The sequence below is a fragment of the Aquarana catesbeiana genome, linkage group LG03 (assembly GCF_042186555.1).
Source record: "Aquarana catesbeiana isolate 2022-GZ linkage group LG03, ASM4218655v1, whole genome shotgun sequence".
Lineage (NCBI taxonomy): Eukaryota > Metazoa > Chordata > Amphibia > Anura > Ranidae > Aquarana > Aquarana catesbeiana.
Window position 1 is genome coordinate 20,953,168 of NC_133326.1, and position 20,475 is coordinate 20,973,642.

General features: G+C 46.1%; 1 protein-coding gene across 5 annotated transcripts in view; it reads right to left on the bottom strand.

Moving 5' to 3' along the window:
* CERS3 (ceramide synthase 3) overlaps window positions 1-20,475 on the bottom strand; it is a 237,151-nt gene that overhangs the window by 182,074 nt on the left and 34,602 nt on the right. The gene's annotated exons all lie outside the window — the stretch shown is intronic.

Consider the following 20,475-nt stretch of genomic DNA (forward strand, 5'->3'; position numbering starts at 1 on the left):
CCATACATTGTTGTCCATTTTTTTCTAGGATTCAGGTGGTGGTCTCCAAAGTAACCAAGAACCAATAAAAATGTATCTGTTTTTTAACCACTATCTATTGGTGCCTTCAAAGTACATGTTGGTTAGCACTTACTCTAATCTATAGGATGTGGCACCCAGTATACTTCATTAGCACCCACCTTTCACCCCTGGGTGTTGGTGCACTAGCTTTAATTCTAATCTGGTGGTCTTCAGAGGTCCAAAGGGTCAGATCAAAAAAACAGATTGGAGACCCAGTGAAAGGTCCAAGGTATCCACTGGAAAAAGAGAGGAGGGGAGCAGGAGTGGAGAAGAAGGAAGAGATCCCCAAAGTCGGAAGAAGACCCCCGGAGCTGACTAATAAATTACTTTAAAAACCTGCCGTGTATTTTTTTTATTGACACTTTGTTTTCCTAGGTGAATGGGTAGGGGTACAATGTACCCCATACTCCTTCCCATAGGGTGGGGGGCCAGAATCTGGGGGCCCCCTTATTAAACGGGGGCTCCCGGATTCCGATAAGCCCCCCGCCTGCAGACCCCGACAACCAACGGCCAGGGTTGTCGGGAAGAGGCCCTTGTCCTCATCAACATGGGGACAAGGTGCTTTGGGGTGGGGGGGGGGACGCAGGGCACCTCCTGCCCCAAAGCACCCACCCCCCATGTTGAGGGCATGTGGTCTGGTACGGTTCGGGGGGGGGGGCGCTCGCTCGTCCCCACCCGCTTTCCTGATCGGCCGGGCTGCGTGCTCGGATAAGGGTCTGGTATGGATTTGGGGGGACCCCCATGCCGTTTTTTCGGCGTAGGGGGTTCCCCTTAAAATACATACCAGAACCAAGGGCCTGGTATGCTCTTGGAGGGGGAACCCATGCCGTTTTTTTTTTTTAATTTTGCGCGGAGTTCCCCCTCAAGATTCATACCAAACACAGTGCCTGGTATTGGCGGAGATCCAAGTCAGATCCCCGTTCGTTGAAAGTCGGATGCATGTTGGCTTCAAGTCGCAGGGCAAAGTCGGATCCAAAGTAGGACGGCTGTCATGTCGCACCAATGTGAACCCGGCCTAATTGGGCCCAATTTGGACACTTTTGTTGTCAGCGGTTTAGACATTAATGGCTGTGTGTTGAGTTATTTTGAGGGGACAGAAAATTTACACTGTTATACAAGCTGTACACTCACTGGGTGTTGCAATTTGTTTAGGTCTCAACGGTATTTGCGCAGCAGTTTTTCAAAACACTTTTTTTTTTTTTAAATACACTTTAGTAGTTTTTAATGCACAAAAAATAGAATATAATACCCAATTGTTTGGTAACATATAAAAGATGATGTTACACTGAGTAAATAGATACCCAACATGTCACACTTTAAAATTGCGCATGCTCTTGGAGCGGCGCCAAACTACGTTACTTAATCTCCACACATTATTTTATTTAACATTTCTATTTTTACACTATCTCTTTAAAACAAAGTTTGACCAGCTTTGTTTCTATCACAAAAGATGAACAACATCCCTTGTGATAGCATGGGCAGTGACAGGTACTCTTTACTGAGCCACCTGGGGTTTTTTAGATCCCAGATCCCTCCTCTGCCCTTAAAAGTTCATCCGTGTCTTTATGGACCTTGCTTTGTGCACTGGTCCCAATCATTTGGTGGAGGGGGGATTATGGTGGGGGGTCGTTTTTCAGGGGTTGGGCTTGGCCCCTTAGTTCCAGTGAAGGGAACTCTTAAAGCGGTTGTATACCCATATTCTACACTTTTACCTACAGGTAAGCCTATAATAAGGCTTACCTGTAGGTAAAATTATTATCTCCTAAACCTGTACGGTTTAGGAGATATTCCCTTTGTATGCAGCCGCTGATGTCAGCGGCGCATGCGCTCTGAATGCCCAGCTGAAGGTCCGGCAGCGTAGCCGGACCTTGCCGGGAAGAAAACTCCAGCGCGCATGCGCGGGAGTGACGTAATCGCGGCTCCAGCCACTCACAGCACTGGAGCCGCGAACCCAGAAGACACGCCGAGGGCAAGATATCAGCTCTCTCGGTGTGGACCGGGCTCCGATACGGGGGCTTCGTTCTGAGGTATTTCATAATGATCTAGTAGTAGCTCATTTTGACTTTGCCTTGCAAGGTTTTTTTTTGTTTTTTTTTTTTAAATATGCGAGTTTACCACCGCTTTAAGGCATCAGCATACCAAGACATTTTGGACAATTTCATGATTCCAACTTTGTGGGAACAGTTTGGGGATGGCCCCTTCTTGTTCCAACATGACTGTGCAACCAGTGCACAAAGCAAGGTCCATAAAGATATGGATGAGCGAGTTTGGGGTGGAGGAACTTAACTGGCCTGCACAGAGTCCTGATCTCAACCAGATAGAACACCTTTGGAATGAATTATAACGGAGACTCGAGGCAGGTCTTCTTGTCCACATCAGCGCCTGACCTCACAAATGCGCTTCTGGAAGAATGGTCAAACATTCCCATAGACACACTCCTAAACCTTGTGGACGGCCTTCCCAGAAGAATTGAAGCTGTTATAGCTGCAAAGGGCGGGCCAACTCAATATTGAACCCTACGCACTAAGACTGGGATGCCATTAAAGTTCATGTGTGTACCAATAATTTTGGTAATAGAGTGTATATCATATTGGCTAATGTTTTTGTATTAGGAGTAAATTAAAAGATAGGATGGATACACAACCATGACCAATACCTTAACCAGTTCCTGTCCCAACAACCTCATATGACGTTGTGGACTTTAAGTGGGGATATCTGAATGATGGGTGCAGCTACAGGCATCAGGTATATTTTTTTCTGCTGTCGATTCCCTGCACTGTAAAGACAAATCATAGTGGCCGCTTGATTGTTTTTACAGGTGGTGTTAGGGGACATCCGCCTCCCCCAATTCCCGCCACCCGGCCGTTTACCATAGAGCTGACCGAGGACCAGATGGTCCCCGATCATTCCTATGACCTTCTGAGGCCGGGTGCGATGTTATGACATCACGTCCGGACCTGGCATTTGTAAACACTGCCGTTTCTCCGGCTGGGAAGCTGAGATCGTTTCTTTTTTTTTTTTTTTACCTCAGGCTTTTCAGCCTAGAGGAGAGATGTGGGGACTTTTAGTCCCCAGATCTTTCCATAAAGAGGACCTATCATGCCCTATTCCTATTACAAGGGATGTTTACATTCCTTGTAATAGGAATAAAAGTGATAAAAAAAACAAAACACACACATGTAAAAGGGAAAGTGTCAAAATATAAAAATAAAAGTAAGATAAACAAAAAATAAAATAAAAATTGAAAGCGCCTCGATCCCCGCGTGCTCATACGCAGAAGCGAATGCATCTTTATGTCGTGCCCGCAATATGTAAACGGCGTTCACACCACACATGTGAGGTATCGCCGCAAACGTAAGAGTGAGAGCAATAATTCTAGTCCAAGACCTCCTCTGTAATTCTAAACAGGTTACCTGTAAAAATGATCAAAGCGTGTGGCCTATGGAGATTTTTAAGTGTCGAAGTTTGGCGTCATTCCACGAGCGTGCGCAATTTTAAAGCGTGACAGGTTAGGTATATATTTACTCGGTGTAACATCATCTTTCGCATTATGCAAAAAAAAATAAAATATAAAAAAAAAAAAAAAAAAAAACACACGTTTGAAAAATTGCTGTGCAAATACCGTGCGACATAAAAAGTTGCAACGACCACCGTTTTATTCCCTAGGATCTCTGCTAAAAAAACAAACAAAAAAAACATAAATGTTTGAGGCTGGATTCACACCAGTCCGGTGCGAGTTTCAGCTCCGTTCTCTGTGCGAAGAGAAAAAGCAGCTGTTCAGCGCTTCCTCTCCGTTGTAGCTATGGATCAGCTGAGCAGGGAGAGGGGGAGGTGTAGTGAGGAGGGGGAAGAGAATGCCTGTTCACAACGGAACGCATCTGCGAATCAGATGTGTTCCCATAGAAGAATGCGTGCCTGCAATTCGCACAGGACTGCCTAGAAAACGCACACTTTTTTGGGCAATGCGGAGTGCGAATGCAACGCACATGTGTGAACCAGACTGATTGAAAGTAATAGATTTTTCTTCATATGACTTATAGTACGACCATAAACTACCTTATGCTCCCTTTCACTGGCCCCCTTCCCATAGCAGCGCTAATAGGTTACAGGGCACTGCCGCAATCCTTCCCTACTTGGATAAGCCTTGCCAAAAATTTTAGGAAACGCAGGGGATTTTCCCTACCAGGCCTATTAATGAGTAAGAGTAGCGGGCACAAACTATTGGTTTGTTTGCTAAAAAATGTTAGAATTCTAATGCCTCTTTAATATCAAATACACTTGTTTCTATTTGTTCTTTATTGTACTTTCTGTATGGCTTATGTACATTTTCAATAATAATTTTTTTTGTGGAAAGAAAGTAATAGATTTTAAAATGTTCTGCGAATTGGATGCTGTGTAAGCCACATCCAATTCGCGCCTAAGGCTCGATTCACATCTATGCATGTTGCTTTTGAGCGTTTCTGCAGTGCTTTTTGCGGTGCTTGCCGCGTTTTTGGACTCGCGTTTTTAACCGCGATTTAACGGCGATTTGAGGTTTTTTTTTTTTTTACACTGTATATAGCTGGTTGTTAAGGAGGGGCCGCCACGTCCTTAACAACCGATGAGTCATCACCCGTCAGTGGGCCCGCTGAATTTACAAAAAAAAAAACAAACAAACGAATTGCTGGCTAAAAAAAAAAAAAAATAGTGAAAAAGAAAAAATAAACAAAAAACAGCATGGGGTCCCCCCCCAGGTCCATACCAGGTCCTTGGGTCTAGTATGGATTTGGAGGGGACCCCCTATGCCAACATTTTTTTTTTTTTTTGAATGGCATGTGGTCCCCCTCAAAATCCATACCAGACCCCTAACCGAGCATGCAGCCCGGCAGGTCAGGAAAGGGACGAGCGAGCACCCCCCCTCCTCCTGAACCATACCAGGCCGCATGCCTTCAACGTGGGGGGGGGATAGGTGCTTTGGGGCAGGGGGGGGGGCCCAGATCCTGGAACCCTCCTTAGCAACCAGCCGTAAAAAAAAAAAAAAAAAAAAAAAGGCAGCAAAAATCGCGGTAAAAACGCGGTACTTGCGTTTTGGATGCGGGTCCATTGAAATCTATTACATGCAAAACGCTGCATTTTGCGGGAAAAAAGTCCCCGACCCTTTCCAAAAACGCAGAGGCACAAAAATGCATTGATGTGAACATGTTCCATAGGAACTTATGTTAAAAAAAATTTCCCTGCATTTCTGCAAAATGCATAAAAAAACGCATTAGTGTGAATAGAGCCTAAGGGTTCCGAGTAACTTTCTAGCAATAAACATTTAGGAGAGAAGCGTCAGAATTGGCTTGGGAGGAAAGTGGTTACACGGGCCCTGTGCTAGAACCTGTTCTACAGTCAACTATTTACTATCAGGATGAGCTTGGCTTCATCCAGTTCAGTCCATTGCACCTTCTGCTCATTTATTTATAGTAAATAAGCTGACCGATGTGTTTTCTTGTTTACCCACAGTAAGCAGTCTGATGATTCTATTCATCTTTACACATGCACAGGATAAAAAAGCAGCTGTCTACAAGTAAAGCAAACAAGTCTTGCTTCAGAAACTTCCATAAATTGGGTCAAAGGTTCCAGAACAAGGTGTAACGGTACAATCATCCTGGAGTAGGTATATGGTACGATTTGTTTTTAACTACGTGGGAGGTTGGGGGGGGGGGGGGTACCAACGTAGTTTACTGGTATGGTTGCCAACCTCAAGGCAGTCTATGTATAAAATATTCGCTGTGCCAATGTCTTTAGAATTTGCACCCGCACCAAAAATTACCGCTGTATATTCTGTAATCTCCTATGATCATCAGCTCCATCTAGTGGCCATACGTATGCAACATTTTCTGAAAGACCTCAGTAATAAAAAATAATACAGCATTAGAAGTAACTACTCATTGTTAATAAATAATGGGAACCATAAATACTGTATACTGTAATTATAATTCTTTATAGTTAATTGGGGCCGAAACAACTAAATCGATAACGAATCGATTATTAACCACTTTAATACCAGGCACTTACGCACCTTCCTGCCCAAGCCAATTTTCAGCTTTCAGTGCTGTCGCAATTTGAATGACAATTGCGCGGTCATGCTACACTGTACACAAACAGATTTTTTTTATCATTTTGTTCCCATAAATAGAGCTTTCTTTTGGTGGTATTTGATCACCTCTGCGATTTTTACTTTTTGCGCAACAAATAAAAAAAGACCGAAAATTTAGAAGAAAAAAAGTTTCTTTGTTTCTGCTAATTTTTTTGTAAATAAGTAAGTTTTCTTCTTCAATGACGGGCACTGATAAGGAGGCACCGATGGGCATCGATGAGGTGGTACTGATGATGGGCACTGATAGGCAGCACTGATGGGCACTGATAGGAGGCACTGGTATGCGGCACTGATGAGCACTTATGTGTGGCACTGATAGGTACTTATGGGTGGCACTGATAGGTGGGCACTGATGGGCATGGATGGGCACTGATAGGTGGCATTGATGGACACTGATGGGTGGCAATGATGACACTGATGAGTGGCATTGCTGGGCATCACTTGTTTGATCTGGACCATAATGTTGCCAGTCAGTGCCCATTTGTGGGCACTGATTGGCATCTATTGTGCATATTGTGCATAAACTCTAATCAAGAAGTGGAAAATGAGGGGTTCTGTTGAAACCAAACCACAGTCAGGTAGACCAACTAAGATTTCAGCTACAAATGCCAGGAAAATTGTTTGGGATGCAAAGAAAAACCCACAAATAACTTCAGGTGAAATACAGGACTCTCTGAAAACATGTGGTGTGGCTGTTTCAAGATGCACAATAAGGAGGCACTTGAAGAAAGATGGACTGCATGATTGAGTCGCCAGAAGAAAGCCATTACTACGCAAATGCCGCAAAGTATCCCACTTACAATATGCCAAACAGCACAGAGACACAAGTCATTTGGAGTGATGAGACCAAAACCAAGCTTTTTGACCACAACCGTAAACGCTACATTTGGAGAGGCGTCAACAAGGCCTATGATGAAAGGTACACCATTCCTACTGTGAAACATGGAGGTGGATCGCTGATGTTTTGGGGATGTGTGAGCTACAAAGGCACAGGGAATTTGGTCAAAATTGATGGCAAGATAAATGCAGTATGTTATCAAAAAATACCAGAGGAACATTTGCATTCATCAGCCGAGAAGCTGCGCATGGGACGTACTTGGACATTCCAACATGACAATGATAAAAAACACAAGGCCAAGTCGACCTGTCATTGGCTACAGCAGAATAAAGTGAAGGTTCTGGAGTGACCATCTCAGTCTCCTGACCTCAATATCATTGAGCCACTCTGGGGAGATCTCAAACGTGCAATTCATGCAAGACAGCCCAAGAATTTACAGGAACTTGGAGGCTTTTTGCCAAGAGGAATGGGCAGCTTTACCATCTGAGAAGATAAAGAGCCTCATCCACAAATACCACAAAAGACTTCAACAGACATCCCAACCACCAAAAACTCATTTCAGGGAGGTCACTCTGCGTGGCAACATCCCCCCCCCCAATTCATAATATAATGCCATAATAAAATAATACTTTAAAAGATAATGTTGTATCACACTCACCTCAATATGTTTTTTACAGTCATTTAACCCACCATGGGTTATGGAGAATTCACTGCTGCAAACAGTGCAGCGAGCTACACCGTCATTGTTTTTTATTATGCATGGTTAATCTTACTGTGCCAATCTGCAGCCTCACTGAGCCCATCAATGCAGCCTCACTGAGCCCATCAATGCAGCCTCACTGAGCCCATCAATGCAGCCTCACTGAGCCCATCAATGCAGCCTCACTGTGCCCATCAATGCAGCCTCACTGTGCCCATCAATGCAGCTTCACTGTGCCCATCAATGCAGTCTCACTGTGCCCATCAATGCAGCCTCACTGTGCCCATCAATGCAGCCTCCCTGAACCAACATGCAGCCTCATCAGTGCCCATCAATGCAGTCTCACTGAGCCAACAATGCAGCCTCATCAGTGCCAAGAATGCAGCCTCATCAGTGCCCATCTGCAGCCTCACTGTGCCCATCTGCAGCCTCACTGTGCCCATCTGCAGCCTCACTGTGCCCATCTGCAGCCTCACAGTGCCCATCTGCAGCCTCGTCAGTGCCCATCAATGCAGCCTCACTGAGCCATCAATGCAGCCTCACTGAGCCATCAATGCAGCCTCACTGAGCCATCAATGCAGCCTCACTGAGCCATCAATGCAGCCTCACTGAGCCATCAATGCAGCCTCACTGAGCCATCAATGCAGCCTCACTGTGCCCATCTGCAGCCTCATTAGTGTCAACAATGCAGCCTCACTGTGCCCATCTGTAGCATCAGTGCCCATCTGCAGCCTCACTGTGCCCACCTGCAGCCTCGCCAGTACCTTGATTACACACAGTGGGTGTCTCCTGCTGTGTCATGCAGCTGCAGTCTTAACTGTTCAGCGGTTGTCCACTGTAACAAAGCCCCGCCTCCTCCTCGTCCGTGATAGACAGTCAACTGAACACTCATACAATGCTGGGAAATTGAATCAGTGTTCCGTCTATCATGGATGAGGAGGCGGGGCTTTGTTACAGTGGACGGCCGCCGAACAGTTAAGACTGCAGCTGCATGACACAGCGGGAGACACCCGCTGCTTGCGATTACACAAATGGAGGGAGAGGAGGACTCTGCATTTGGATCGGCCGCAGCTCAAAGTGGCCCCAGGGCAGGCGGCCTACCACGAGACTTCTTGGTATGCCAGTCCGGCCCTGCTCCAGGCTGAGTGGCAGTGCAGGCTCAGCCGGCAGATCGTGCCACACTCGCGGGTGTCCGTGAACCCGCCGTCAAATGCGGGATTATCCCGCGAGTCGCGGGAGACTTGAGATGTCTGCTTCAAGCTGTCATTGATGTTAAAGGAGGCAATACATGGTATTAAGAACTGGGGTATGTAAACGTTTGACCAGGATCATTTGGGTAGTTTCTGTTGTGATTATGATTTAAAAAGAGTAAACACAGTTGATTGATAAATAAATGGCTTCAGCCAAACACTAACCATGAGTGAAAGAAAAGTTTTTGTGTTATTCATATTCTCTGAAAAATGGCCAAGAAATTATAAATTCTGCCAGGGTATGTAAACTTATGAGCACAACTGTATCAGAAGACACAGTGCAGCACACATACAGCTCAGTACACCGTCCACACATATCAATAAGTGCCTGCGAACATGTGAATGTGTGAGGAGCAATGCCTCATGGGACATGTAGTCTCGGGCAGGAAGTGAGTGGTTGTAAAGGCAGAAGTTTGTTGCCTTGCTATAGGGGCACTCTATATTACACTTTGCAGCTTGCTATTGGGGCACGCTGAAGGCAGGAGGAGCCAGAAGCATCAGTGGGGGGGGGGGGCTTGAAGAGGAGGATCGTGGCTGCTCTGTGCAAAACCATTACACAGAGCAGGTAATTTTTTTTTTTTTTTATTTAAAATGATCATATCCATTCTAAAAAAAGTCTCAGCTTTTAGTACTACTTTAAAGTGTTTTTTAAGCCACTCTAACCTGTATACACCATCAGCACTGCCTCCTATTGTAGTATCCTCCTCTGTGTGCGATTTATAAAAATAAATGCTGCAAATACCTCATTTTACTGCTGAGATTGCGATCACATGACCAGCCAACTTTCTCCTTTCCTCCACAGAGATGCAGCGGGTGGGGCTGAGATTTCTCTGCTGATGTCAGTCTGGAGGGGAGGAGGAGAGAGCTGGCCGGTCATGTGATCGCAATCTCGGCTCTTAAATCAGGTGCAATCCTGTCTTCTCTGATCCTCCCCTTCTTCCACTGGCCCCAATCCATCTGCTGATAGTGCAGAGCCTTGGAGTCACTCTGCACATGCTCAGTTTGGTGTGTATTGCAAGAGAGTTTTTTTTTTCTCTTGGGAGGGTGCATGTGATCAGCACTGTCCTGACAGGGGGTCAGGGGTCATACAGCCTCATAGGACAGTCAGAGAAGAATGAAAACTCCTCCTATGAGCTTTAACCAGCCACTGATAGACGTCACAAGACTGCTATATACTGCTGATGAGAAAAGGTATTTAGCAGTTTATATTTACTAAAATAATTGCATTTCCATGATCTGTGTAATGTGGGTTTAGCGACACTTTAAAATGCATTTCTGGTTTCACGTGCCCCTGTAAAACCAATTTACCAGTGGCACCTTATGTTTGGTGGCCAGTGGAAAGAATACCCCTTACATTGGTGGTCAGTGAGAAGAATGCCCCTTACATTGGTGGTCAGTGAGAAGAATGCCCCTTACATTGGTGGTCAGTGAGAAGAATGCCCCTTACATTGGTGGTCAGTGAGAAGAATGCCCCTTACATTGGTGATCAGTGGGAAGAATGTTCCTTACATTGGTGATCAGTGGGAAGAATGTTCCTTACATTGGTGATCAGTGAGAAGAATGCTCCTTACATTGGTGATCAGTGGGAAGAATGTTCCTTACATTGGTGGTCAGTGAGAAGAATGTTCCTTACATTGGTGGTCAGTGAGAAGAATGACCCCTATATTGGTGGTAAGTGGGAGGAACGCTCCTTCCATTGGTTGTCAATGGTAAGTATTTCCCTTACATTGGTGGTCAGTGAGAAGAATATTCCTCACATTGGTGGTCAGTGAGAAGAATGACCCCTATATTATTGGTAAGTGGGAGGAACTCCCCTTCCATTGGTTGTAATGGTAAGTATTTCTCTTATATTGGTGTTAAGTAAGAAGAATGCCCCTTACATTGATGTTAAATGGAAAGAATGTTCCTTACACTGGTGGTCAGTAGAAAGAATGACCCTTATATTGGTGGTGGTCAGTGGGAAGAATGCCCTTTATTCAATAGGAGAAATGCCTTTTACATTGGTAGTCATTGGGAGGTATTCCCCTTACATTGGTGGTCAGTGAGAACAATGGTTTCTATGCAGTAAGGTAAAAAACATTCTGCATACAGCTTACCCCCACAGCCCCCCTGATCCAGTGAAGAGCACAAGAGTCGAGGCTCTCTCGCTCTCCTCTCTCTTGCTCCTCATTGGCTCAGATACAGCAGCAGAAGCCATTGGCTCCCAGTGAGGAAAGAGTGGAGGGGGGGGGGGGCAAGCTGCGCTGTGTATGTTAATAGACACAGTGTGGCTCAGGATCGAGCCCCCACAAGTGCCCCCCTTAGCAAGCAGCTTGCTATAGGGAAACTCAGGAGATGGGAGGAGCCAGGAGCACCGACAGGGGACCCCAGATGAGGAGGATTGGGACTTCCCTGTACATAAAAACCAGTACACAGAGCAGGCAAGTATAAAATGTGTATTTAAAAAAAAAAGAAAAAAAAAAAAAGTTTACAATAATTTTAAAGTAGTGGATGTGTGTGGATGATTTTTGGAGAATATGGTTTAGTGTCACTTTAAACACAGTAGCACAATTCAGTAGCAGCCCTATAGTCGTTATCCAATAGGACCTGTGGCTACAACATATGATTTTGGCAGTTACGCATCTGTAAACTGACTTTTGTTTGCCCGATAAAGGTCATTGCACACCTTTGCCCTACTTATGCCATGCACCCAGTTGGGTTGGGATTATGTATTCCCAAGGGAAGCCTGCTCACCAACAGATGACATTAACCTGCCGGGGCAGGTCGGGCTCGGTCTGCATGTCAGAACCAACATCTAATCCCACTTCAAAGGCAGGCGAAGTACGCTTTATATCTGCAGAGCGGGGAGCTTTGCTACTTATTTTCTTTTGGGGCTTTTAATTGGGAACATGACATCGCTTCGGTCATAACAAGCAGAACGCAGCTCGAAAATTCATCCTAAGCACTTTCCTACCATCAAAGGCGAGTTGCTTTTTATTTTTTTTCTCGCTCTTCTTTTTAAAAGCTCTAATTAAAATGTATTTTGGGAAGCACTTTGCAATCCATTTTCCGCTACGAGCCAGACGGTACAATGGGGTAGAAGTGTCCTTCCAGCATGGAGTGCCATTGAAGATTCCTCAGATGTCTCCAGACATTAGAAGTGAAAAAAATAATGTATTCTTGGCTTGTTCACACCAGGTACGGATTGGAAGGGGTTAAACTTAGAACGTTTCCCGCCTTAAATAAGAATACACCGCTTGAGCTCCCTCACCTGACCTATCGCCTCAGCAGCCCGGATCACATGGCCTTGTGCATCAATAAACACTGTGGGGGTTATTATGTCATTAAAGAGGAACTTAAAGTAAAAAAAAAAAAAAAAAAAAAAAAGGCAAAGCCCCCCCCCCCCCCGTTTTGGATAGAGTGGAGAGGGATTAGAACCCCAGTCAGGTTTTTATTGGGGGATTCACCCTCTTTACCATTATCATTGAAAGTGAAAGTAAAAGAAAATCCCAAATTTTGGGTTGTCCTCAGAACACTAATGGGGGGGGGGGCCTGGCCGAGCGATGGAAGAGTGAGGACGCACACCTCGGAGCTCTGTGTGGGGAAGCCCTGAGAACGGCCAGATAAGCTGACAGAGAGAGCCAGAATTCATGCCAGGGGACCGCAAACACCCGCTGGACTTGGGGGCACAGAAGGGTTCGGAAATTACCCATTATTTCCTCAGGCAACACGCTGTTTCCTCCCCCGCTGCCTCGGCCAAGATGGTGCCGCCTCGAGTTCCTCCGACGAGCGCCGCTGCTTCCTCTAAGAAGAGCACTCGGGAACTACTGCTGGCGGCGATCGAGCAGCTCAAGATGACAGGTCAGCCTCTCCCATACTATCCCCTATAATCCCAAGCTCGGACACACAACTCAGCTGCGGTCATGCGGGGGAAACAGGCAGCAATGTTGAGGGCTCCTTCAGAGACATTGTTGCTGGTCTGCCCACCAGGCAAGATCTACAGGAAATGGCGGCATCCATAGTTAATGCACTCTCCAGGGAACTACATGACCTGCGCCAACAAGTGGATACAGTGGAAGAGAGGGTCACTGTATTGGAATCCTCCACATCCACTACCCACGCCCGCATCGGCTCTATGGAGCAGGAGCAGCGTGGCTTTCGCCGCCATCTTGTGGAGGTACAACTAAAGCTAGATGACGGTGAGAACAGGAGCAGACGCAACAATTTGCGCCTTCGCGGCATCCCTGAAGCTACCATGGGCTCAGACCTGCGCGCGACGGTGGTAGCCATCCTGAACCAGGTTCTCGGAAAACCGCCGGCTTCAGAGCTGGAGCTGGATAGGGTCCACCGTATCCCAGGACCCAGAGCGCCCTCCGCAGCGTCCCAGGATCCTGCTGCTGTAGACCTCCCACGAGATGTCCTGTGCAGGGTACATTTTTTCACCATAAAGGAAGAGATCCTGCGCCTGGCATGGGAACGTGGCCCAATTGACTTTGATGGTGCGCTGATCCGGATCTACCCTGACATCTCCAGACAAACAAGAGCCATGCGTGGTCTTCTGAGACCCCTTCTGGAGGTAATTCGTGAGGCAGAGGCGACTTACTGTGGTCACCCCTTCCATCTAATTGTCCATCCCCAGTTGGTGGAAACACTGCTCTCGTACTTGCTTCAGCTACTCACAGTGGTCCCTGGTAATAAGGTGGATGGTCCCTTCTTGGAGACAGTTTCCCCTCTTCCTCCGACCACGACAGGTTCTCTGGCTGGCAGAACCGTCACTTCTGGTTAAACTGCAAGCCGCAGTCCCAACCCTACGCTGCTCTCTTGCTTCTGGATAGGCCCCTCAGACAGCCTAGCAGCCAGTCGCCTTCAGGATAGGCCTCAGGCTCTGGCCTAGCAGCCCGGGTCAGCACAACACACATCCACCCAGACAGCTGTCCAGGTGGCACAGAACCCCGATCACCTGACTCCACCCAAATAAACAGGCTCTCCCAGCAGGCCAAGGGACCCAAGAAAATCCCTGCCCATTGGCTGAGACACCCCATTCATTCCTAATCTGTCCTTGCAATGCTCTTGTCCTATCTAATGTCACCAGATACCCGGCCATCTAGTGACAGAAGAGAGAAGTGCAGCAATTACAGAATTAGGGTGAAATCATTTGATCTAACAATTGGCCAAGGCAACTAAATTTAAAAACAAAGGTCTAACCAAATCTATTTCGGAAAGAGGATCAGACTCCTCTATCAATTCCTCCGCTTCGGCTTCCTCCTCCTCTCGCAATCGTAATAGGAACAGGCATAACAAACCCAAACGTCCCCTATCCGGAGAAGAGGGTAATGCACACAAGAAATACATTCCCGAACATCCCACTCCCACTGCCCCAGCCACTCCACATACATCTGCATGCAATGAAGATCTCTATCCCCCTACAGGAATCTCGAGTACTAACACCGCCCCCTCCTCACTCACGACTGTCCAGCTCTCGCAATCAAGTGCGAGCTCAGCATCGAAGAGGGAGGTGGGCCAAAGCCGATTTTTTTCCCCAGGGCGCCTTTCCCAAACAAAAAACTTAAAAAGTATACAACCTAATACCATCAACGTGGATGATAGAAATATCATCAACCTATCCAATTACACGTTATCCGATGAAGAGAAATCCCTTTTGTCAAAAGGTCTGAGTTTCTGTCCTAGCTCCAATCTTGACACGTTTGAGGCTATCAAAGACCTAAACCTGTTTGCCCGTAAGTTGCTATTGAAGAGCATGTACTCCAAGGCAAAAACGAAACCCGAAATTATCGACGAACAATATGACAAGGACCTAGATGTCCTTTTGTCGTTACTGGAGAACGAGGACTCTCCTGACCTGATCGACACAATCGACTTAGATTCCCTTCTTCTTAATAAAACCACCGAACCGACCACTCCATCTGGTGCTAATAAGAAGCTTAAGAACAAATCTGATAAATTCCCTTCCCTGGGTTCCAACCCCAATCTGTCGTCTTTCGTTACTATGGTCACATCTGAAATTCAAAAACTCAAAATACACAAAAAGACTGGGAATGTATCCCCTTCTGAACTGCTCGCCTTAAAAACCCTCAAAAAATGCCACTCCCTTGTCATCAAGCCTTCGGATAAGGGAGGCAACATTGTGATCATGTCGAACGAGCAATATAAAAACATGTGCCAAAAAGTCTTGTCCAATCGGGACTGGTATAGGCCTATTCCCAGGACCAGCATTGCCAAATTTGAGATCCAATTTTATGCCCTGGTTGATGGTGCCTTCTCACAGGGCATCATCAACCAGGACATTTGGGAATTCCTACGAATAAAATTTCCAAAAATTCCAACTTTCTATTGTCTACCGAAAGTTCATAAAAACTGTACAACACCACCAGGTAGACCCATAGTCTCCGGCAATGGGGCTATTACGGAACACTTGAGTCTTTTTGTAGACTCCTACCTTAAACCATTCGTCGAAAACCTGCCCTCATACGTGCGGGACACCATCCACCTATTACAATCCCTGGAAGGCCTACATGTCTCAGCACATTCCCTACTGGTAGCTATTGATGTCGAGGCTCTCTATAGCTCAATTCCCCATCATTTAGGGTTGACTGTGGTCAGACACTTTATCACTCAAACACACAGAGATGACAAAAAACTCTGTGAGTTTGTCATTATGGCCCTCGAATTTATCCATAACATCTTTTCTTTTGATGGCTCTCACTTCCTCCAGGTACAGGGCGTTGCGATGGGGACCTCCTGTGCCCCGTCCTACGCAAACCTGTACCTGGGGGAGTGGGAGCAGTCCTTCCTTTCCGACGAGGCTTTTAGATCGCACACTTAACATATAGCCGCATGGTATCGTTACATAGACGACATTTTGGTGTTGTGGGAAGGCTCCGTAAGCCAACTAAACGAATGCATAGAAATGTTGCAGCATAACATTTTTAATTTAAAGTTCACTGTGACCCACAGTGCACATAGCATTACATTTTTGGATACAACCATTAGCAAGAATTCTGAGGGAACTCTCTCTAGCAGCCTCTTCCGGAAACCTACCGCGGGCAATACCATCTTGCACGCTTCCAGCTCCCACCCCCAACCGTTGATCCGAGCGATTCCCTACAGCCAATATTTAAGGCTGAGACGGAATTGCTCTGATCAACAGACATATCTGACGGAAGCTGCCGCTCTTAGAGACAGACTCCTCCTGAGGGGCTACTCTTCTACGCTTTTAAAAAAAGCGTTCAAACGTGCTAACAGACATACTCGGCAGGAACTCCTCTTTGGTCCTCAAAAGAAGGTTGTGATGGATCCCACCACTAGGATCATCATGCGGTTTACAAACCAACATGAATCGATTAAAGCGATCTTCAACAAATATTGGCACCTTTTACACTCTGATTCCACCCTACGTCCACACTTACCCGCTCGGCCAGCGATCACCTATCGGCGCACCAACTCCCTGCGTGACCATTTGGTCCGCATCAAATTTGTTAATGAATCACATGGGGACCCTTGTAAGAGGTTTGGAACATTCACATGTGGAGGATGTTCCATTTGCAGATTCATGAATACACAACAGAAAGTGACCCTTCCGAATGGGCATCCGTACAGACCACGCCACTTTGCAAACTGCAAGACAGAGGGTGTGATATACCTTCTAGTCTGCCAATGTCTTCAATTCTATGTAGGCAAGACCAAACAAAAATTCTCGTTGCGAGCCTCACGGCACATCACTGCCATGAGGAAAGCGAATCCCGAACTCCCACTGGGTAGACATGTGGTGAACGTGCATCATGGTACCTTCCCCAATATTTATTTTTTGATTTTGGATAGAGTTCACCCCAGCCCGAGGGGTGGGGATTGGAACAAGGTCTTGCTACAACGGGAAGCCCGCTGGATTGCAGACCTTGCTGCCACCTCACCCCCCGGCCTGAATGACCATTTGAGTTTTAGACCCTTTTTAGAGGGTTTTTCCTCTGGGGTTTGTGAGAAAGACTTATAAAGTGCTGATATGTAGAATGCTGTTATGTCTCTCCTGGCTGCCCTCATGTATGCAATTTTCATGCGTCACTATTTTTTATATTTTATATTTAATTTCTCATTTCTTCTTCCCTCATACAGGCATATCATCATTTGAGGCACACTGTCGGCGTCGCTTGGGAAACATCTCTTTACCACAGCTCTGACCCCTCTTTGTCCCGCCCGGCGCACGTGGGCCTCCCGGGAATTTTTGTCCCTTGGGGGGCCCCCCCTTGGGTACCCGGAACATACTCGCGGGGTGATTCGCGGCTTTTGGCTGCTTGTCTATGCCTGCGGATTTTGGTGCCCCCTTTTGCGTCGGTGGGCGTTTTCTGCATGACCCCCCCCCACGGTCCGCCGTTGGGGGGTGCCGTGCAGTCATCGCCCAGGGTCCCACTGCCCTTGCGGTGCCCGGTCGGCGACCTTCCGAGGGCACTAATATAAGAGTTTGATACTCCACACACCATCCGAGGGCATTTATATATGAGGCTGATGACTCTATCGCCAATTTATATATGAGGCTGATGACTCTATCGCCAATTCATTTAGGCGTATGTGTCTATTGATGGCCCCTGCCCCTTTAACTATTTACCCCCCCCGCTAATTAATTAATTAATTTTTTATGTGGTAATGCTCCCCTATCAGCCCCCCTGATGGATTGCTTTGCAACATTTTAGTTGGTGCACATCCTGCCTGCATATCAACAGATGGGGCAGATCACCTTTGCGCAAGCCCCTTCCTTCCTTATGCCAGGGCTTACAATTTTCTTTTTTCTCCCCGCTATACTGAGCGGTGTCTCAGTGTGGAGCGGCTAGCGGCGCGAGATTGAGCGGCGTTGCCACGGGTCCCCCTTTCTCAGCGTCATTGGCTGGATCGACGCTGTCTCCACGGCACCCTCACCATGATTGGAGCGGTAACGACGCCAAACTGAGCGGCGTCCTATTGTTGCCATGGTTTCCCTCTCCCAGCGTCCGTGAATTGACGCTGTGGGATCTCCATGGCACCCGCACCTTGATCTGAACTGCGGTATGATTGGCGGGATTCAAACGCCAATCATTACCTGCACCTACCTCCTCTTCCCCTTTATATGCAGCCACCAGACGCTGTGTCTGGTGTCACTGTTCGACTCGGCGGTGGTGGCTAGAGACGATTTAAACCCACTTTAGACACTGGAACACAATATTACAGACAAGGTAAGGCTTTTCTGCACCATTTGGCCAATACTGCTCCTCTTTTGGTTACCTTTGACCATGATGTGCTTTTCAGTGTGCCTGTCTTAGGAATATCCTGTTCAGGCACATTGGGCAGCACTATATACAGCTAATACCTCTCTCTTGCCTTTTTCCACAGAGTTCTTCTGTGGGAAGTCGCTATTCCTGACAATTCTCACAGCTAATCTTGCGCTCAGGGGATATCTGTTCCCCCAGCCTGCATTTTGGTGGCACCCACTTAGACCTAATCACCACATTTCTCATACACCAACACTGGGGTAAGTTACGATTCTTCAGATCATTTTTCCACACCCGGCCTGTATGCAGACCCGCATGACGTGCGGCGTTCATGCATCTTCAGCATATGGGTGCTTGCCGCTTAGACGTGCGGCTTTTATGCATTTTCAGTATTATGTAGATTCTGCTTCCTTATATTACCCCAGCAACTAAGGCTTCCTCTCCTTTGTACTTTCAGACAATTTTCCTCTTTTCCCTCCCCTCTGGTTCTTCGCTTGCTGGGCCCTCGTGGGTTAGCGCCGTCACCCTTGGGTGGCACTTTGGGACCAGTGTGGAGAAGGCGGGGCCAGAGACACGCCCGTTTCCTATTTCGGATTCCCGGCGTCCTGTGTGTTGTTGCCCCCGAGAATTTCTCCGACAGTTAGCCTCTCTTCTTGGTTATGCTTGGGTATGTGTCTTTTTTTTTTTTCAGAATAATGTCAGATGCAAAGGCATGTTCAATGCATTTGTTTCTAATTACGCTATTTCATGCTTTATTTTGTAGTGTAAAGTCCGCCTACCATTTGCCCTTGATGAAGGGACTCCTGCAGTCCCGAAACGCGTAGGCTCAGGTGGAAGACTACATGAACATACATTTGGTTCGCTCACCAGCATAATCTTGTTTTTATTGTCAAATTTATCTTTCTATATGACTGTATTAGATTTTTTGTGATATGTATATTTTTGTATATTTGTGTTAATAAAACTGTTTTTGTTTTTACTCTGTTGCCTTCAAAGTCCCACCACTTCTTGAGGGGTTACTTTCTTTTCTCCTAAATTTAACAGCAGCCCTGCCTAAACATCAGGGCACTACATCAACAATGCATTATATACTGTATGTATACAATGCATTATATACTGTATCCTGTATGTATACAATGCATTATACAGTGGAACCTCGGTTTGTGAGTAACCCGGTTAACGAGCATTTCGCAAACCGAGCACTGTATTTCTAAAAACCCTAACTCGGCTTGTGAGTGTTGTCTCCCAAAATGAGCAGGATTCAGGCCAAAAGCAGTGTGCAGTACCGCTTTTGGCCTGGGGTGGGGGGCGCCGGAGCTGAGCAGAGACGAAAGTCGCCGATCGGCGCCGTTCGTAAATGCGCGGAAAGGCCCGAGTACAGTTCGGCTGACCTCGGCAAACCTCAGAAAGGCTCGTGAACGGAATCTTTCCGAGGTTTGCCGAGGTCAGCCGTAGTGTCCCTCGGGCCTTTTCGCCCATTTCCGAAGCTCTCCGGCGCCCCCCCTCCGCCTCTGGCCACATGCAGTATTGCATCCCATTGAAGTCAATGCGGAACAAATTATTTTCGTTTCCATTGACTTCAATGGGAAAACTCGCTTTGATATGCGAGTACTTTGGATTACGAGCATACTCCTGGAACGGATTATGCTCGTAATCCGAGGTTCCACTGTATCCTGTATGTATACAGGATCCATTATATAATGCATTGTATACATACAGGATAAATTCTATAATACATTGTATACATACAGGATCTATTCTATAATACTTTGTATATATACAGGATCCATTATATAATGCATTGTATACATACAGGATCCATTATATAATGCATTGTATGTATACAATACATTATATAATGGATCCTGTATATATACAAAGTATTATAGAATAGATCCTGTATGTATACAATGTATTATAGAATGTATCCTGTATGTATACAATGTATTATAGAATGTATCCTGTATGTATACAATGTATTACAGAATAGATCCTGCATGTATACAATGTATTATATAACGTATCCTTTATGTATACAATTATAGAATGTATCCTGTATGTATACAATGTATTATACAATGTATCCCTTATGCATACAATGTATTATATAACATATCCTGTATGTACACAATGTATTATATAACATATCCTGTATGTACACAATGTATTATATAACATATCCTGTATGTATACAATGTATTATGTAATGTATCCTGTATGTATACAATGTATTATAAAATGTATCCTGTATGTACAATGTATTATATAACATA